General features: G+C 41.1%; 1 long non-coding RNA gene across 1 annotated transcript; it reads left to right on the forward strand.

Moving 5' to 3' along the window:
• The first annotated feature begins 282 nt into the window (after window positions 1-282).
• On the forward strand, window positions 283-6,306 carry LOC131901168 (uncharacterized). The gene is made up of 2 exons (XR_009376411.1): window positions 283-401; window positions 5,865-6,306. It is a non-coding gene; the product is annotated as an uncharacterized LOC131901168 (long non-coding RNA).
• Window positions 6,307-8,043: the final 1,737 nt, after the last annotated feature.

The following is an 8,043-nucleotide window of genomic DNA, read 5'->3' on the forward strand; positions in this document are numbered from 1 at the left end:
TGAGATGTGTGTTTCATGAAATGCTCAACAGCACCTTATCTGTCTCAGAAGAAGAGATCCTACTTCCTCCTGAACCCAACCTGTGTTTCCCTGTCACAGTTTTACAAAGACCCGGAGACACCCAAAGACTCACAAACCACTTCACCCTGACAATAAGTGTCCCCTGATATTGTCTTGCCATAACAAGTACCATGCTAAATTCTTCTAATGTGTTATATACAAGCTTCCCTTCAACCAATGTATTTTTCCTTGAATTTTCTGACCATTTGAATTTTCAGATATGGGGAACTGGGTCTGAGTTCACTGCCTTGACAATGAATTTCAATCTTATGCTATGTCCTTCCTTGAAGGTCAGAAGAGGCTCATTAAAGCTGAGAGCAATGTAACACCATAAATTCCAGGTATGCTGGGGAATAAGTAATGACTGGCAATGTGTCCACTAGTTACCTTACGTTGGAGATTAACTCCAGGGCTTATGTACATAGATCCCTGTGAAAACTTGTCAGTATCACGCTAACTTTTGTGCCTATTCAACAAGGTTTCTGTAAATGGATCTTTGACAAATTTCCTCCTTTGAAAGTAAATAGACCTTATCAGATGTGAAAAGTCACTTTGATTTTTGTCCTTCTCCTCCTAAGACATGAAACAGGCCCTTTTGAGCTACATGAAAGGTTATCCAAGGAGAATAAGGTCTGAAATAGCCACAGTTAAAGCTTTAGAATGCAGGTCTGAGGAACAGAGTGCAAAACAAGGGCAGGACAGCAGACACACCCAGGAAATTCTTGGTTATGTCTTCGGCAGTTTAGTCTCTCTGCATGCCAGTTTCTTCTACCTAGAGAAAGATGGGTTGGGATACACCATGGAGATGGGTGCTGTCACAAGGCATGACTTAAAAAATCACTTCCTTCATAAGTGGGACTTTGTTTTTTTTTTTCATGTTTCTTTTTGTGTGTGGGGTTACAAGCTAGCATTTATATGAGCTAAGTTGCATATCTATTTCTGGAGAACATCTCTTTCTGGGAACAAAGGAATCAGATATTAAACTCGCAAAGATGCTGAAAATGATACTTTAGAGCAGAGAACCACTTCACTTGGTTGAAAAAAAATAACACTTCTTTTCATGACCATTAGCAAATATTGTGCGTGGCTCCTGTCCTTTGCCATTTGGAAAGACTCACCAGCTAGCTATTCTTTATTGATTAGCCACTTTCAGATGCTAAAAGTAAAGAAGATGGAGAGGGAAGGTAGAAATCAACATGTTTGATCCTAAATATAGAGTTGTGTTTGCCTGTTCCAATCTCAGAATTCTAATCCTTATCTGGCTAATCTAATAACAAATAAATGCCACCTGTGCCCAATGTTGTATTTTAATAAAAGCATATAAATGATTTTGGTGACTTACTATAACTCATGTAGTATGTATTGAGTCCAGCTATTAATATTTTCTTCTCTGTCTTGCTATTCTTATTTGGAACATCTGTTTGTTTGAGTGGAAGTGAACCACCCCAATTTAAATGGGAGAAAAATTTTTAAATAAACTACCGTAACAGAATATGTTTTGGAGTTGTAAAAGTTTTTCCACTGAAAAAAAATCAGAATTTAAGAGGATCCTGTTACATGCTGGGGGCAGACATCACAGTAAGGAAAGCTTTCAAAAACTGATTTTTTTCTTTTAGCACTTTGATGGAAGAAGCACTTCATTTTCTTTAATTTTATAATTAATTTAATTTTATGTATCAGCCATTTATTCCCCTGTCCTCCCTACTACCGGTCCCCCCCCTCGCTCTCCCCCAAATCCACACCCCATTCCCATCTGCTCCAGTGCAAGGACTCCCCTGGGGATTCAGCTCAGCCTGGTAGATTCAGTGGAGGCAGGTCCAGTCCCCTTCTCCCTTCACCCAGGCTGAGCAAAGCTCTGGGCTCCAAAAACCCAGCTCATGCATTAAGGACAGGTTCTGGTCTCACTGCCTGGGGGACTCCTAAATAGTTCAAGCTAATCAACTGTCTCACTTATCCACAGGGCCTGATCCAGTTGGGGGCTCCTCAGCTATTGGTTCATAGTTCATGTCTTTCCCCTAGTTTGGCTATTTGTCCTTGTGCTTTTTCCAATGATGGTCTCACTATCTCTTGCTCATACAATCCCTCTTCTCTCTCGCTGATTGGACTCCTGGAGCTCCACCTGGGGACTGGCCATGGATGTCTGCATCCACTTCCATCAGTCATTGGAGGAGAGTTCTAGCACGACAGTTAGGGTGTTTAGCCATCTGATCACCAAGGAAGGTCAGTTCTGGCTTTCTCTTGACCATTGTCAGCAGTCTATTGTGGAGGTATCTTTCTTGATTTAGGGGGACTTCTCTAGCACTTTTCTTCTTCCTATTCCCATTTATCTTGGTCTCTTTTTCCTTGTTCTCCCTCTCTGTTCCTGATGCAGCTGGGACCTCCTGCTCCCCTAAGCTTTCTTTTTGCCGACACTTGCCCTTCATTAACTCCCCTCAGGTCCAGTTTGCTCATGTAGACCTCATGCATTTCTTTGTTGTTGGGTGATCCCTGTGTCTTTCTTAGGGTCCTGTTTTCTAGGTAGCCTCCCTGGAGTTGTTAGTAGCACTCTAGTCATCCTTCGTTTTACATCTGTTATGCTTCTATGAGTGGGTACATACCATATTTGTCTTTCCGAGGATGGGTTACCTCACTCAGGATGATTTTTTTGATAAATCCATCCATTTGCCTGCAAACCTCATGATGTCATTGTTTTTCTCTGTTGAGTAGTACTCCATTGTGTATATGTATCACATTTTATTTATCCATTCTTCAGTTGAAGGGCATCTAGGTTGTTTCCAGGTTCTGGCTATTACAAATAATACTGCTATGAACATAGATGAGCATGTTGTGCCCTTGTGGTATGATTGAGCATTCCTTGGGTATATGCCCAAGAGTGGTGTAGCTATGTTTGGGAGAGATTGAGTCCCAATTTTCTAAGAAATCATCATATTCATTTCCAAAGTAGAAAAGTACAAGCTTGCATTCCCACCAAGAATGTAGGAGTGTTTCCCTTGCTCTACATCCTCTCCAGTGTTTTTGATCTTAGCCATTCTGATGGGTGTAAGGTGTTATCTCACAGTCCTTTTGATTTGCATTTCCCTGGTGATTAGGGAGGTTGAGCAATTCCTTAAATACCTTTCAGCCATTTGAGCTTCCTCTGTTGAGAATTCTCTGTTTAGCTCTATAGCCCATTTCTTAATTGGAATGTTGGGCATTTTGATGTCTAATTTCTTGAGTTCTTTATATTCTGGATATCAGCCCTCTGTCAGATGTGGGGTTGGTGAAGATATTTTCCCATTTTGTAGGCTGTCACTTTGTCTTGTTGACTGTGTCCTTTTCTCTACAAAAGCTTCTCTGGTATAAGAGGTCCCATTGATTGATTGATTCTCTCAGTGACTATGATACTGGTGTTATATTTAGGAAGTGATCTTCTATGCCAACGCGTTCAAGACTACTTCCTACTTTCTCTTCTATCAGGTTCTGAGTAACTGGATTTATGTTGAGTTACAAATATATATATATATATATATATATATATATATATATATATATATATATATATATATATAAATTTTGATATAAAATTCATACTTTCAGGAAAGTTTAAAGAATCAAAATAGCATCAAAGTATTATGAGAACAGTGGCAATAGAATCGTCCCTTAATTTTGGCTTTCTTCTGCCCCATATCAGTTGATTCTTCTGACATGATACAGAGATTATGCATTTTCTTTTTAATAACATGCTTGGCTTTAAAGAAGGAGAGAGTCATTATCCAACTCCAAAGCCAGCTTTAATTTTTAATTGATCTGGGACTACATAAACACCATTTGTGATAAGTGTTTGCAGAGAAGAACAAAAACAAACATTTAGGAAGACTTATGAATTTTATGTGTGATGTAATAGGCCAAGTTACTTTAAATTGGATGTTCATGCTGCTTGAGGAACTATCACCTCTTCTAATTAAGAGATCTGTCTTGTTCAAATCGAACTTTTATCAATTTTTTTTCTGGAGCTGAGGATCAAACCCAGGGCCTTATGCATGCTAGGCAAGCACTCTACTACTGAGCTAAATCCCCAAGCCCATAATTTTTTTTTTTTGGTTTTTTTGAGACAGGGTTTCTCTGTGTAGTTTTGTGCCTTTCCTGGATCTCACTCTGTAGACCTGGCTGGCCTTGAACTCACAAAGATCCGCCTGGCTCTGCCTCCCAAGTGCTGGGATTAAAGGCATGCGCCGCCACCACTGCCTGGCCCTTTATCAATTTTGATGGTATTTATAGCTTACCTTCTCTGATAGAAACAAAAGCAAAACCTCATCCGCAACATAACATATGTCCTGGTTTCCATTCTGAGGTCAGCACATCCTTAAACTATACAGGCTAATTTAACTCTGTAGTTTTTTTTTCTATTATCCACTGTCTCTCCGCAGCTATTGTTCCTTTCTCATTAGCATTGAGATAATACAAAGTTAATAAAGCATTATGTAATCTATTTCTGGGGGATTTTTTTGCTCCTTTTTTATTTAGCATACCCTTTAGAATTCAATTTGATGTTTCTCTGACTGTTTCTCCTGTAGCATTGCGTGGTATACCTGTAATATGTTTTATATTGTAATAAGCAAAAAACTGTTTCATTTTACCAGAGACATAGGCTAGATATTGTTAGGTTTAACATATATAGGTGTACCCATGATGGCCAAAACTTCTAGCAATTTCTGGATTACAGAATCAACCTTTTTGAAACTCAGAGCAGTTGCTCATGGAAATCCTGAGTAGGTATCAATGGTATGGTGCACATGTTTCAATTTTCCAAGTTCTACAAAATGAAATGCATCCATCTGCCAGATTTCATTCTTCTGAGTGCCCTTTGGATTACATTCTTTGGGTAGTGGAGTCTGATTGTAAAATGAACAAGTAGGATATTTCCATATAATTTCCTTAGCTTGTTTCCAGGTTATGGAAAAATTCTTTTTTAAAACCTCACAATTGACATGATTTTTTTATGAAACTCTGAGGCCTCCTTTACATTTCTTATCAATAGTTGATCAATCTCCTCATTTTCTTGTGCTAAAGGGCCTGACGGACTCATATGGTATTGGATGTGAGTTATATATAAGGGATACTTCCTGTTTCTGATTATGTCTTGTAAATGAATAAATAACAAAGTTAATTCTGACTCATCAGGGATAAATTCTGCAGTTTCAATATGTAGGAGCACTTTTTCTGCATACTGAGATTCAGTAACTATGTCGAGAGTTTCTGAAGAGAGGAAGTAATAAGGCAGGGTGCATAGAGGAGCTAACTCTCTCTTTTGGCACAGGATTTCATAGGGCTAAGATGTAGTAGCTTGCTCTCTACCTCTCTAATCTTCCAGCTTTTACCCCAATATCTGGCTTGTGGTTTTTTATTAATAAGACCTTTTAAGATCTGTGCTGCAGGGAAGTCGCTTAACTGCTCCTTGAACCCAAAGAACCTTCAGATAAAGAAGTCTGTAACAATGTAGTATGCTTTGCAGATGCTCTCTTGTCTATTGCTCAGCTGTATATAAGCACTGGGTAGAATAAACTGGATACAACAGTATTCAGTGATAGTCCTCCCAAATCTATCCTATGTCTTTGCCTTTCTTGTATGTCTCTGTTTTTTCTATTTGTCTCTTATTAATCCACACTCCCCTATTCAGGTATTGTTTGACAGTTTGGATGGTCCTGACAAGGGTCTGAGAAATATAAAGTTCTGATGACATAAAGGCTTGCATTATATGGGTCTAAAACTTCCAAATAAGGTCATACATTTTTATTTCTGTTCCTAGTTTATATCTGTTTCCACAGGTTTGCACTTTGGTGACAGACCCATCCAAGCATCAATTGTTAATGACAACCTGCTCCATGTGACTATGAGCTCTGAACTTCATGAAAGCTGATATAAACTAATCCAACTGATGCAAATGCTGTTTCTTCAGCTGGTCAATGAACCAGAGTTTTCTAAATTGCCTCCTTACCTTTGACTAACATTCTAGCCTTCTAAGGCCCTGACAATGTCAGGGACAAGGACAGAATCTCTAAGGACAGGCAACTAGATCATCTTACAGTCAGGTTGCCTAGCAAGAAGACATTGAGGTAGAGCCCTTGACCCTTTCATTCTGTAAACATCCTATACAAACATCCTGTTAGCCTGCCCCACCTTATGCAAATAACAGCTTCTTGCTCCCCCCACCCTGCAGGAACTATATAAACCCTCTTGGAGAAAAATAAAGTGGCACCTTGATCAGAATCTAGACTTGGTGCATGTCTTTTGTATCCCCTGTCCCTATCATTCCGTCCTTAGGGTGGTCAAGAACCCATTGAAGCCCTGCAGGTGGGGCAACTGGCACCCCACATGGATGAAACCTCCTCTTGAGAATTTGGATCGTGGTCTCCCAGAGGAAGATCAAGGCCTTTGTGAAATTGTTGGATACCCCTGAAATCACCCAGTTCAGGACGGGATCCTGGAGGAGAGCGGAGACAACGCAGGTAAGAAAGTAACGAGCCATGGGACAGGCAACTTTGTCACAAGGTTTATTTATTTCTGGCCTAAATGAGCCCCTCAAAATACAAGGAACTAGGGTAAAGAAAAAAGACCTTAAAGCCTTTGTTGATTATTAATGACATTCTCAGGGTCTATAAATATTCCCCTGACATACAAAAGCTTATTAATATAGGAGAAAAAATCTTCAAAGAAGCCTTTTGCTCCCCCTCTACCTGCCCTAAGACACTCCTCCACCCCCCCACCCCTCCACCCCCGAGCACTTTCTGGTCCGCCTTCAGTCTGTCCCTGGGTTCACGACCTGAGCTCTATGAAAGAGGGGATGCTCACAACTTTTAAACCTAACAATCCCCAGGAGTCCGCTCCTGCCCATCCTCATCCCTCTGTTAATTTGATCTCTAACTCCCCTCTAGAACCCACCGAGGAGGCTTCCCTAGAGAAAGTGGTGGCCCGTTACCATAATCCAGACTGGCCCCCCTGCAAAAATCTCCCCTTAACACAGGAGTCCTTGGGCCCTTTTATACCACCTCAAACATCTCCGGCAGTTCCCCCTTCCACAATGCCCCCTGCCTATGTTTCTCTGTCTTCCCATTTTTGCTGGCCTATTCTTGATGAGTTGGCTCCCCTTGTCCCAGATCTTGGCTCACTGTGACAGGCCCTCCAGGCTCGTAGGGAACATGTTTTTGTTCCAAACCTTAGATAAGTGGGGGGTTACCTTGGCAGGGTTTATGGGGACCTTGGATAATCACCTCCCAGATGACCTCTTGCTCCATTTTGCCCGGCTACATCCCTTCATCTTTCCAAAAATTACAAAAACTGGTCCCATTTCTCATGCACTTACAGTCTTTACTGATGGTTCCGCTAATGGTGTTGCAGCCTTTGTGGCCCAAGGCCACCCTACCTCCTTCCTAATGCCTTTCCCGTCAGCGCAGTTGGTTGAACTTTCAGAAATTTTAAAGGTTTTTCAGAATTATTCTGATCAACCTATTAATATCTATACAGATAGTGCCTATATTGCCTTTTCCTTCCCCTTGTCAGAAACTTCTCCAGCCATAAGGCCTACCTCCAACACCACCCCACTTTTCTCCCAGATTCAACAGCTTATCCTGACTTGCCAACACCCAATTTTATAGGCCATATTAGAGCCCATAGTGATCTTCCTGGACCGTTAACCGATGGCAATGCACAGGCCGATGCCGCCACCGGGCTGACTTTCCCTGTCATGGTCGGCTCAGTCCTACAGGCACAAACTGCCCATAAGATCCACTATTTAAATTCCCAGGCCCTCTGACTTTTTTAAGATCTCTAAACAACAGGCCGGAGAAATTGTCAAACAACGTCCCTCTTGTGTTGTTTCTCACCCTGCCCCACACTTGGGAGTCAACCCTCCAGGCCTCCTTCCCAACCAAATCTGGCAGACAGATGTTACTCATTGCCCCATGTCTCTATAGATACCTTTAGTGGTTTTATCTTCACCTCTCCTCA

Source organism: Peromyscus eremicus, unplaced genomic scaffold, assembly GCF_949786415.1.
Source record: "Peromyscus eremicus unplaced genomic scaffold, PerEre_H2_v1 PerEre#2#chrX_unloc_4, whole genome shotgun sequence".
NCBI classification, from domain to species: domain Eukaryota; kingdom Metazoa; phylum Chordata; class Mammalia; order Rodentia; family Cricetidae; genus Peromyscus; species Peromyscus eremicus.